Source organism: Chiloscyllium plagiosum, unplaced genomic scaffold (assembly GCF_037043375.1).
Source record: "Chiloscyllium plagiosum isolate Xiang-an unplaced genomic scaffold, Cpla_swu_hap1 HiC_scaffold_9, whole genome shotgun sequence".
Lineage (NCBI taxonomy): Eukaryota > Metazoa > Chordata > Chondrichthyes > Orectolobiformes > Hemiscylliidae > Chiloscyllium > Chiloscyllium plagiosum.
Genome location: NW_028270147.1, coordinates 29,153,023 through 29,165,361, shown reverse-complemented (window position 1 = coordinate 29,165,361; position 12,339 = coordinate 29,153,023). Strand labels below are relative to the sequence as shown.

The 12,339-nt window shown below is 39.4% G+C and overlaps 1 long non-coding RNA gene across 3 annotated transcripts in view; it reads left to right on the top strand.

Moving 5' to 3' along the window:
• Positions 1–12,339, top strand: part of LOC122554238 (uncharacterized) — a 115,652-nt gene that overhangs the window by 45,638 nt on the left and 57,675 nt on the right. For 2 of the 3 annotated variants that reach the window (XR_015758021.1, XR_006312948.2), the window contains exon 2: positions 10,665–10,780. The exons of the other annotated variant lie outside the window; for it this stretch is intronic. This is a non-coding gene — a long non-coding RNA (uncharacterized LOC122554238). The remainder of the gene's footprint in view (positions 1–10,664; positions 10,781–12,339) is intronic. 3 annotated transcript variants of the gene reach the window in all.

Sequence of the window (12,339 nt, the reverse complement as noted above, 5' to 3'; positions counted from 1 at the left end):
GAAAACCACCTGCAGTTCCTTCCCCAAGCCATTCACATCTAACTCTGAACAGTTGCTGTTAATTTACCATCATTGGGTCAAAGATCTGGAACTCTCTGCTCAAACGCTTTATTGTAATCCTTTAAGTTCCATCAATGCAGGGGATCAAGAAGCCAGGCCTTGGCAGAGAAGAGAAGAAGAACCTGCAAGCTGTGTTAACTTTGAGGATGCTGAGTGCAATGGCAGAGGGGTTGGTCGGATTTGGAATGTCATTCATCTATCCTGGATTAGTGGTGCTGGAAGAGCACAGCAGTTCAGGCAGCATCTGAGGACAGGCAAAATCCGAGGACTGGCAAAATCGACGTTTCGGGCAAAAGCCCTTCATCAGGAATAAAGGCAGAGAGCCTGAAGCGTGGAGAGATAAGCTAGAGGAGGGTGGGGGTGGGAAGAGATTTGCATAGAGTACAATAGGTGAGAGGGGGAGGAGATAAAGGTGATAGGTCAGGGAGGAGAGGGTGGAGTGGATAGGTGGAAAAGGAGCTAGGCAGGTCGGACAAGTCTGGACAAGTCAAGGAGACAGTGTTGAGCTGGAGGTTAGAAACTAGGATGAGGTGGGGGAAGGGAAAATGAGGAAGCTGTTCACCACTAATCCAGAATCTGGTTTCCAGCATCTGCAGTCATTGTTTTTACCTCATTCATCTATCCTGTCCTGATGACGTCCTTTATCCATATACAAGTGACCATATCCCCTGAGCAACGTTCAGATACGCCAGCTCAGTTTCTAAGATAGGTTTTCCTTCCTTTTCCACCTGCAAAGAACCAATTCTTGACAGGATGCCCAGTGATATCTCCAACAGCAGGATGGGTGTGTGAAGAGCAGCCTTGCTACCCTATGACACTCTAACTCAGTTGTAATCTCACATGTGGAATGGTTCCACTCATTCTCTTGTTTCCTTAAGTGGCAAAGCTTCACTAATCAGTTACAGGATGTGACCAATGGGTTGGAAAAGCCAGAATCAGAATCTCAATGCTTTGACATATGAGAGCCACCAAAACAAAAATCTGTTTTGAGAAGCTACCTTCCAGCCTCTTTGGTTACGAATGGATCCAATCTCTGGTTTTCTCTCCACTGATACTGTCTGTCCTGCCGCCTTCAACACTTCTCTCCTTATTTCAGATTTCCAAAATTTGTGGTATTTAACTTGTTTTAACTGAACTGACTCCTGGGAAGTTAGAACTGACGTATGAGGAATGATTCAATTGATTGGGATTATATTTGCTGGAATTCCGAGGAATAAGGGAGAATATAATAGAAACTTATAAAATTCTAACAGGTCTAGACAAAGTATATGCAAGAAGGATATTCCTAATGATGTACCTAAGGATACATTGTGAACCATTAGGACTAAGAGAAGGAGAAATTTCTTTACCCAGAGAGTGGTGAGCCTGTGGAGTTTGCTACCAAAGAAAGCTGTCTAGGCCAAAACATGTGATTAAAAGGAGTTGGATGTGGTACTTTGGGTTAGTCTCAAAGGATATCGCAGAGAAACAGATTATTGGGTTGGATGATCGGACATGATCGTAATCTATGACACAGCAGACTAAAAGGGCTGAATGGCCTACTCCTGTCTTTTTCTTTAACGTTTCTATGTTTTAATCATTGGTTTAATCCTTTTACATGTTAGGGATTTCTCCATGTTATTTGACAAGTAAGGTCTCCAAAAGCTTGGAAAGAGTTAAGTAGTGGAAGAAATCACATGGTAAAAATATTCTCTGATTTTAATGTCAGTTCCTTGACAGCAAATAACGTTTTCGAAGAAGCAGGTTATTAATTTAAGTGACTATGCTGCTGCTCCAGTCATCTTCAAACCCAGATGCCTTTTTCTCAGTGATTTATAAGGAGACAGATTATTAGATTGGGAAGGCTTAAGAGCGTATAATATTATGATCAACAACATGTTCGACAAAGGATATCCAAGGCACAGAAGTTTATTGATTTTTCACATGCCTATTTATAAAACGAACATTCCAGATCTGGCATTGTCCAAATTAATCTCGTGTGTCTCTTTCCTCTTCAGGTTACCCACTATAAGTGCAATGATTTTGTTTATATCCATCTTTCTAGTGCCCACATTTATAATTTACATTGAATTTGAATTATAAATAGTTAACGAATTATTTTTTTTTTAAATTGTTCATCAAAACCTTAAGGTTTTTGCAACCAATTTTTAAAAAATGTATTTGTGTTGTAAGAACTTGCATTAAACTGTATAAAATGTTCATTCAATTCATTGACATCTGAAAAATGCATAGTTTCCTTTGGTGAATGGGAAGTTGGAGTCTTACAGCGTACAAACAGACCCTTCAGTCCAACTTGTCCATGCCAGCCAAGTTTCCTAAGCTAGCTAGTTCCATTTGCTTGCTTCTGCCCACTTCCTTCTAATCGTTTCCTATTCATGTACCTGTCTAAATGTCTTTTCAATGTTGTAACCGTACCTGCATCCTCCGGCAGATTATTTCGCATACTAAGCATCCTCTGTGTGAAAACGTTACTCCTTTGTCCCTTTAAATCTTTTCCCTCTCACTAGAATTATCATTGTATTTCCAGTTCAATGACTGATATCATGCTGTTATTCTGGTAATGTCATGAAGGTCCACTTTTAGATTTTTATTTAGCTTAAATAAGTGCTCCTTCCATGTATGGGCAGATTGTGGCACCATTAATTTAATAGTATGAATGAATGGAATTCACTCCCAGTACTTGCATATTGCAAGGACTAATTCAAGGAAAGATCCAGTGCAAAAACAAAACATGGCAGTTTGATTCAATCTTCCTTATGCAACATTTTTATTTTATGATTTGAGGTTGAAAAGTAAAACTTTTTGAAAACGTAGCCTTCTACAATATCAACGTATTGTTAATTTGCCATGTTGCTGTAGTTCAGCTCAATGGAATAGATTCCAATCTGGTGAATGATTCCATCTTGGTATTTTGAGAGATACTATTCATCCATGTGTAGTCAGGCAAATATACAGATCATCCAGTCAACAAATTGTTGGAGGATTGCAAAGCAAAGGAAGATTTGAATTTATATCGCTTTTTCCCAATTCCGGATGCCCCAGATTGTTTTACAGGCATCATATCTCTCAAAGTGTGGCTCGTGTTGAAATGTCGGAAACGCAGCAGCCAACATGCTCAGAGCAAGTAACAATAAAATAAGGCTGCCTTAATTATGTTGGTTGAAGGATAAATATTAACCAGATCATTGGGAATATTAGCCCTGTTTTTGGAATTAGTACTGTGGAATCTTTCATATCGACTTGAAAAGGCAGAAATGTCCTTGATTTAGCTTCTCATCTAAAAGTTGGTTGTGCCATTGCCTGCCCTTTAAGTCTCAAATTATTGTGTTTATATATTATGATTGTAAAAATATGCTTAGAAATTAAGTAATCTGTGCATTGAGATACATTCCTCATTTGTCAATATTAGATTTTTTGACCTATCCTGTACTTGTTATTTTGAGGTTTCATTGAGATAACGACAAAATAAACAAAAATATTAATCCCCAAGCTTCAGTATGAAATGAATTACTGCTTGTCATTGAGTGATGTTGTGCAGACATGCTCACTAAGAGCAGTCTTTGCAATCACGAACCTTAGGTTCCTGTGATGTTTATGAATATAACTATATTTTTATCAGTCTGCACCCATAGAAAACACACACACCCAGTATTATAAGGGTTCTAAAATAATTTTTGTTTCTTATTTTTACAAACAACCCGTTATACTGTGCAGTCATGAAGAATATGTTTTGGAGGAGAGCAGCAGTCTTTTGCTGAAATTATGAAACAAGTTGAAACAAATCAGTGACAAAGTCAGCTGGAAATATTGTGATATCGTTTATCTTATTGCGATTTGTGGTGTTAAATTGGTTTCTGGAAACTTCTTAATCTCTGGATTAAAGGTTCAATGCTACCAAAATCCATTTTATTTAAATGCAATTTCACTAAATTGAGTATTATAGAAGTTAATTGAAAAAAATTCTGTCTTTAGTGGTTTCCACATATACAACGCTGTTTTTATCTTTTTATTAATCAATGATATTAATCTTTTCAGAGATTTTCTATGGCTGAATAAATTGGCTACCATTAATGAGGTTCATTTCATGATATTGATGTCACTGCCAAGCAGCCTCACTTTGTAATTATATCAGGAATGCTTTTGATATCTTGTGCCACAGGCAGGGCCTTGGATGTAGTAGGCAGCTGACTGAACAATTGGAAATAAACAGCCCACAACTTTCCCATCAGCTACCTGCTGCATGTAAGTCCCTGGATGATTTGGCCATAGTGTAAACCCAGCCTGTGCTCAGCAACAATGCGCAATCTGACAACTGAATGAAAAACAATTAGGTTTTATGCAAGATGTCATCTCATGTTCAAAGTGTATTTTCAAAACAACTTTTCACTGCTCTAAATAGGTGGTGTGAATATACAGAGAGAGAGAGAGAGAGGGAGGTCTGGATACCTCAGAGTGTGTCCTAGTAAGCCACAGTCTCTTTGGTGAGGTTGCTGCTGGGCTGGATGTCCCAATATCAGAACAACATGAAAGAGCACTCAACTACAAACCAGCACATTTGTCACTGTTTTAAAGTCAGTCTTTGCCACGTTGTTTTCCAATTGTTATCCATTTTTGTATTCAGTCTGCTATCTCTTTGCGAATTGTTATGATATGCATATGTTGGTGATCACCAAAAACAAAATCAGTGAACCTCCCAGGTAACCAGTGGCCATAAGGGTGATGACTTTTACTCTTACAGCGATACCTAAGTTTAGCTGATGACATTAACTCACCAGATGCATCGCAGTGCTAACAAAGGCAGCAATCGTGTGGTGCTGGAATATCACATCCGGTCAGGCAGCATCCGAGGAGTAGGAGAGTTGACGTTTTGAGCATAAGCCCTTCTTCAGAAATGTGATGAAGAGCTTATGTTTGAAACATTGACTCTCCTGCTCCTCGGATCCTGTCTGACCAACTGTGCTTTTCCAGCCTATACTTTTTGACTCTGATCTCCAGTAGCTGCAGTCCTTCTTTCTCCTAGAGGCAGCGATAGTACCTTGTTTGCTTTATAAACTATTGATATCAGAGCTGCTATTCTCAAATTGACTAAAATTTAGCCGTTTTCATTTAGACACAGTACTAGAAGCCAATTTTTATATCTGAATGTACTCTTCTAAAGGACAAACCTCATTTTGAGTAGGTTACTTCAGAAATGCTGATATTAAAAATTTGGTATGAATGAAGATTGGCTAAGTGGCCTAGGTTCAAAATTTTGGAATAATTGCACTTGCTTTAAGATTCAGATCTTATGATGGATATCCGTGTGATAAGAATAAAAGGAAAATATTAAAATATGACTACTAGAAAACTTAACTTGCAAAACATGGTATACTTAATCTGCAAGAAATATGCTGTTGACACTAATCATATTTATATTAAACTTCAGGCAAGAGAAAGTGTCCCTTTGGTGGGTTACAATGAATACCCTGTATATGTTAGAGGGCAAGAGCAAAACTAGACATAAAAATGCAAATGAGGTTTCCAGTCAGGAGAATGAATAGAAAACACCTTGTGTACTCCAAAAGGCGTGTGTCTCAGCTTCAAATAATGTAACCGTCTATTGACTAAATTTAATCAATTTATATATATTTTAGAGACTTGTTTTCTTATAGCTTGTAAGTTAAATATTTGGAGAAGCTTTACTTATCTGCAATGTTCATTTCCCCACTGTCACAAATACATTCACCCTTCAAAGTTAAACATCAAAGACCAGTTTAGATTTGTTTTAAGTAGTTTAAGTGGCTATAAGGAATTTCTGCACATTTAGTTTAGTGTCTTCACTTCAATTATCCAGAAATCAGCCAAACCCACACCAAAGATTGAATGATTACAAATGCAAGTTATGGCAAATGCAGAACCTTTTTGTTAATTGTATAATGATTGTGTTTAGTTATAGGTAAGTATTTGGTGTTAACGGGGGATTCATGTGTGCCCTATAAATAGGCAGAGATTGAGACGATAATAATGGGTTTAAGAAATATTTGCTTATAATGTATAACTCTGCAAGATCAGTTCTATGTTATGCAAACTTTCTTTATTAATTGACAAGATGAGGGTATGCTGGCATTTTTTCTTTAGCGGGGCATCCCTTGGTTATTTTTTTCTCTCTGGGTATATTTTTAGTTAGTGCTCTAAACTGAGGAGATTGCTGGTATTTATTGGTCATTCCAAATTGCCCAGAGGGCAGTTAAGAGTCAATAACATTATTTGAGTATGAAATCACATGTAGGCCAGAGTGGGTAAGGGTGAAGGACATTAGTGAACCAGTTGGGGTTTTCCCAACAATTGACAATGGATTCATGGTCATCGTTAGATTTTTAATTCCAGATTTAAAAAAAAAATTCAAATGCTGAGATGGGATTTGAACCTGGGTCCCCAGAATGTTACCTAGATTGCTGGATCAACAGTCCAGCAGGGATACCACAAAACCATTGCCTCCCCTTAGTCTGGTTTTCCAGATTTAAAACATTTTCCACCAGTGTCCTCTGGTTGAAGGCAATCCCTTCTGCAAATCTGATTGTGCCACTAAATTTAATTATTAACCATTTGAAGGTTTTGGTTTATTGAACTCCTTCACAATCTGTTAGATTTAAGCTTTATTTATAACACACTAAAAGTCTTGTTCTATAAGCTCTTATTTTTTGTGTACTGAGAATCTGATTATTGTGCAGCAGTCTAACTAGCAAAAGGCTATGTAGAATTATTTTTATTTCACCTTGATTTTTTTTTTCCTGAACAACCAGGTTAGTCACTGGTTGTTGACTGACGATTAAAAATTCTTAATTTTTGCAATAAGCCCATTACCAGCTATGTTGGTGAAATCACACTAAGCTATCACTCTCAATTATAGCAAGGGATATTTTTAATGTACTTTTTTAAAAAACAATTACATTTTAAATTAGTGTTCAATTGCACTGCTTCATGGATGATATGCAAATGAGCTTGAGGAGGAACTAGAGCAAAAAAAATTAATTCTGAATGTCAGTGCTAGTCCAAAGACTACACTGAAGAGGGAAAATCAGAAGGGCAAATAGGGGACATGAGGTAGCCTTGGCAAATAAGGAGAATCTTCGAGGAGAAAGTGAGGACTGCAGATGCTGGAGATCAGAGCCGAAAATGTGTTGCTGGAAAAGCGCAGCAGGTCAGGCAGCATCCAAGGAGCAGGAGAATCGACATTTCGGGCATGAGCCCTTCTTCAGGAATTGCCTGAAACATTGATTCTCCTGCTCCTTGGATGCTGCCTGACCTGCTGCGCTTTTCCAGCAACACATTTTTCAGCAAATAAGGAGAATCCAAAGGGATTAAAGACAAAAGGGTAACAAGGGAGAGAATAGGGCCTATGTGTAGAATTGCTGGAGATGGGGGAGACACTAAAAGAATATTTTGCGTCAGTGTTCACTGTGGAAAAGGATATGGAAGAGATAGAACATCGGGAAATGGATAACAACATCTTGAAAAATGTTTATATTACAAAGGAGGTGATGCTGGATAGCTTAAAATGCAAAAAGGTGGATAAGTTCCTGGAACCTATTCAGATATACCCTAGAACTCTGTGCGAAGCTAAGGAAGTGACTGCTGGGCCCCTTGCTGAGATATTTGCATCATAGATAGCTACAGGTGAGGTGCCAGAAGACTGAAGGTTGGCTACCATGGTGACACTATTTAAGGAAAGTGATAAGGAAAAGCCAGGAAACTATAGACCAGTGAGCCTGATATTGGTGGTGGGGAGGTTGTTGGTGGGAATCCTGAAGGACAGGGTTAATGTGTATTTGAAAAAGCAAGGACTGATTAAGGATAGTAAACATGGCTTTGTGCATGGGGAATAATATCTCATGAAGTTGATTAAGTTTCTTGAAGATGTAACAGAGGATTAATGAGGGAAGAGAAGTGGATGTGATCCATATGGACTTCAGTAAGGCATTCGACAAGGCTACTCATGGTAGACTGGTTAGGAAGATTAGATCACATAGAATACAGAGAGGACTAATGATTTGGATACAGAACTGACTCGAAGGTTCAAGACAGAGGCTGGTGGTGGAGGTTTGCTGTTCACAGGCCTCTAGTCTGAAAAGCAACGTACCACAAGGATCGATGCTTGGGTCCATTGTTTTTCGTTTATATAAATGATTTGTGGGTGAACATTGGGGGTATGGTTAGTAAGCTTGCAGATGACACTTAAATTGGAGGTGTAGTGGACAGTGAAGGTGGTTACCTCAGAGTACAATGGAATCTTGATCAGATGGGCCAATGGGCTAAGAAGTGGCAGATAGAGTTTAATTTAGATAAATGTGAGGTGTTGCATTTTGGAAAGGCAAATCAGGGCAGGACTTATACATTTAATGGTGAGGTCCTGGGGACTGTTATTAAGAAAGAGACCTTGAAGTGCAGGTTCATAGCTCCTTGAAAGTGGAGTTATAGGTAGATAGCATAGTGAAGAAGGTGTTTGGTATTCTTGCCTTTATTCGTCAGAGCATTGAGTATAGGAGTTGGGAGGTCATGTTGTAGCTCTTCAGGGCATTGGTGAGATCATTTTTGGAATATTGTGTGCAATTCTGGTCTCCCTGCAATCGGAAGGATGTTGTGCAACTTGAAAGGGTTTAGAAACATTTTACAAGGGTGTTGCCGGGGTTGCAGGGTTTGAACTATAAGAAGAGACTGAATAGATTAGAGGTAGCTTCCCCAGAACATCAAAGGCCGAGGGGTGACCTTATAGAGGTTTACAAAATCGTGAGGTACATGGATAGGATAAATAGACAAAGTCATTTCCCTGGGGTGGGGGAGTCTAGAACTAGAGGATATAGATTTAGGGTGGGGTGGGGGGGGAGATTTAAAAGAGAGCTAAGAGGCAACTTTTTCACGCAGAGGGTGGTGCGTGTATGGAGTGAGCTAACAGAGGAAGTGGTGGAGGCTGATACAATTATAGCATTTGAAAGGCATTTGGATCGGAATAGGAATAGTTTAGAAGGATATAGGCAAAATGCTGGCAAATAGGACTAATTTAGGTTAGGATATCTGGTCAGCATGGATGAGGTGGACCAAAGAGTCTGTTTCCATGTTGTCCATCTTTATGACTCAGGTGTAACTGGCTCAGACAACATTTATTGCCAATCCTTACTTGAAAAGGTTGCCATGAGCTGCCGCCTTGAACTGCTGTAGTCATCAGGTGTGCACGCGTCCATAGTGCCACTAGAGAAGGTGTTCCAGGATTTTGATCCAGTGACGTTGAAGGAACAATATTAATGGTTCAAATCAAGATGGGGCTTGACTTGAAGGGGAACTTGCAGATAATGGTGTATCAACACACCAATTATTCTCATTATTCTTGGTGGTTGAGGTCACAAAGTTAGAATATTGTCTCAAAGGAGCCTTGGTGAGTTACGTTGCACCTTTGTAGTTTCTACTCACTGATGCTGTTATGCACTCAATGTGTTAGGAGTAAATGTTTAAGATGGTATATGGAGTGCCAATCATTCAGACTGCTTTGTCCTGGATTATGCTGACGTTCTTGAGTGTTAATGGAATGCACTCATCCAGGCAAGTGGGGAGTATTGCATCACTCTCCTGACTTGTGCCTTGTAAATGTGGAGAGACTTTATAGCTGCAGATCTGGTCAGTGGTGAACCAAGCCCCCCAGCAACCTACATCAGGATATGGATGGTCAGGAATAGTAACACTATTGAATATCAAGAAAATTATTTAAGTGAATTAAGTTTTACCAAGGTCATCCAGTGTGCCCATAGTGGAAACTTTGGATCACTATTAACTCTTCAGATCAGAGGCTAGGAAGTTTGCAGTGAATAACTTACTTCCTGGATCCCCCAAAGTCTGTCTGTTGGCTACAAGACACAAGTCTGGAGTGCACTGGAATACACCCCCTACTTGCTTGGATGAGTGCCATTCCACCAACACAGTCTAGGACAAAATAACCCACTTGATTGTTACCTCCACAAACTAACTGAATGTCACTGATGAAGGATGTGAATGTATCAGTATATACCATTTACAAGACATACTGCAGATACGCACAAAGGCTCCTTAGACAACACCTTCCAAACCCATGACTATAGAGGGACAAGGGCAGCAAATACATATGAATGTTGCCATTCTACACTAAGACTGACTTGAAAATGTATAATTGTTCCTTCGATATCAAGATCCTGGAATTCCCTCCCTAATGGCATTATGGATCTATCTACATAAAATGGATAGCAGTGTTTCAACAAAGCAGCTCATGATCACCTTCTCAAAGGCAAGTAGGAATGACCCATAAATGCTGACCCAGCCAGCAACACCCACATCCCATCAAATAAATTTGAAGAAATGTCAGTTTTTACTACTGTACTCAATGTTTGAAACTTGTCATTGGAGGGTAATATAAAAGCAGCAACTTGAGCTCACGTTACATGAAGCTGATGTTTCTTCATTTGGTAGCTTTCAAGTATAATTAAGAATCAATTTGAGTAGAATTATACCATCTGTGCTATATCAATTTGAACTTCAAGTGTATGACCCATTAGTTCCTTCTAAAACTGAAATTAATAATTCTTTTTAATTGTATCTTTCAGGATGGCCCAGTTGCTCCACAGCCAGTTAGATCTATTTGAAGTAAAGTCACTGTTTTCTATGTTAACAAAGTACAGAGCCATTTCATAAAGTGCAGGATCCCACAAAGAAATTTCAGGTAAATGATCAGCTCAAAGGCAGTCCATCCCTTTTGTAAATGTTGAGGTGTATTTGGGGTGGCACTGCTGCTTCACTGCACCAGGGACCCGGGTTCGATTCCAGACTCTGGTGACCGTCTGTGTGGAGTTTGCACATTCTCCCTGTGTCTGTGTGGGTTTCCTCCCGGTGCTCCGGTTTCCTCCCATAATCTAAAGACATACTGACTAGGTGAATTAGTCGGGTAAATGTACAGTAATAGGGTGGGGGAATGGGTTAGTGTGGACATGTTGGGCAGAAGGGCCTGTTTCCACACTGTAGCGGTTCTATGCATATCCTTCAATGATTTCCAAGCTAACAATGTTGAAGTTTGTGGTGTTAGAAGTAGGTCACCTGATTTCAATACAGCACGCCCTCTTTAGAGAAGGATGCCAAAATGAGTCCGATAGAAAGCCACACAAAGGGGCTGATGGATCTGAGGAAAATCCTTCAGATTTATCAGCGCTGGAGGCCCTGTCTAAAGGGTGGTGGTCTAGCATATTTGGTCTCATGACTGACTGGCCTGCTATTGCTTTATCACGTCAGGAATATAGAGGGTTGCACACTTTCAGTCTCTGCTTTTGGCTGCACCCTCTGACGCAGAACAGCAGCTTTAGACTGGCCATAAACATTGCCCAAACAAGACCCTAAAGAAGTGGGAATTTCTGCACATGGCCCTAATTTCTGGCCTGGACATACAGAAATCTACCTTTGGTCCTAATTTGCCTTGATAGCATGAGTAAGATCAACACAAAAGAGAACAACAGGGGAGGCATGAACCCTTAGTTTTTGCCTCCAGATTAAGATTGTTCCCACCAAGGCAGGCTAATGATGGTATAAAATTGTAAATGATTATAATATGACGATTAATTAGCTTTGGCGATAGCTAGAATGACAAAAGAAATGTATTGTGATCATTCCTTCGGTGGAAGGGTCTGTTTCAATGCTGTACATCTCTATGACATTGTAGTCCAGATACAGACTGATTTTATTTTTTTTCTTTCTGTCTCTTGTTTGCATCCCTGCTTCTTTAACAAATACCACGTGATATTTTCAGAACGTTGGTGAATGATAAGTGGTTTGCAGGCTATTAGAATATCGGATTGAATTAAAATGAGAGCAAGACTGCATTAATCTGAAGCTGACATAATCACCGCTGAAAGCTGCAACATGAGCACTGTCCAGAAAGACCTGTGAAAATATCTCATTACCAGACTTTTTTCACTTAAGTGTCAGCCTCTTCTCAAACGCACATCATGCTGGCTGATACTGCCTCATATACCAATTTTATTTTAAATGTCACTGAGAACAAATGCTCAGAGCCTTGCCCCTGTGACTACAGCGTTCAGCAGTATTGCATTTATCCTCCAATTCAGACACACTACTGAAGGGGTCACACAGCATGTTTCATGAGATTATATTATCGTTTTTGCTTATAGATACAGGCTTCTTCCTCTCCTTGACATCAGAGGGATCTGCAATGGTATTAAGTTTGAAGTTTTTGTTTTATGATGAAATGTTCTAGCTGAATCAGACATTGAG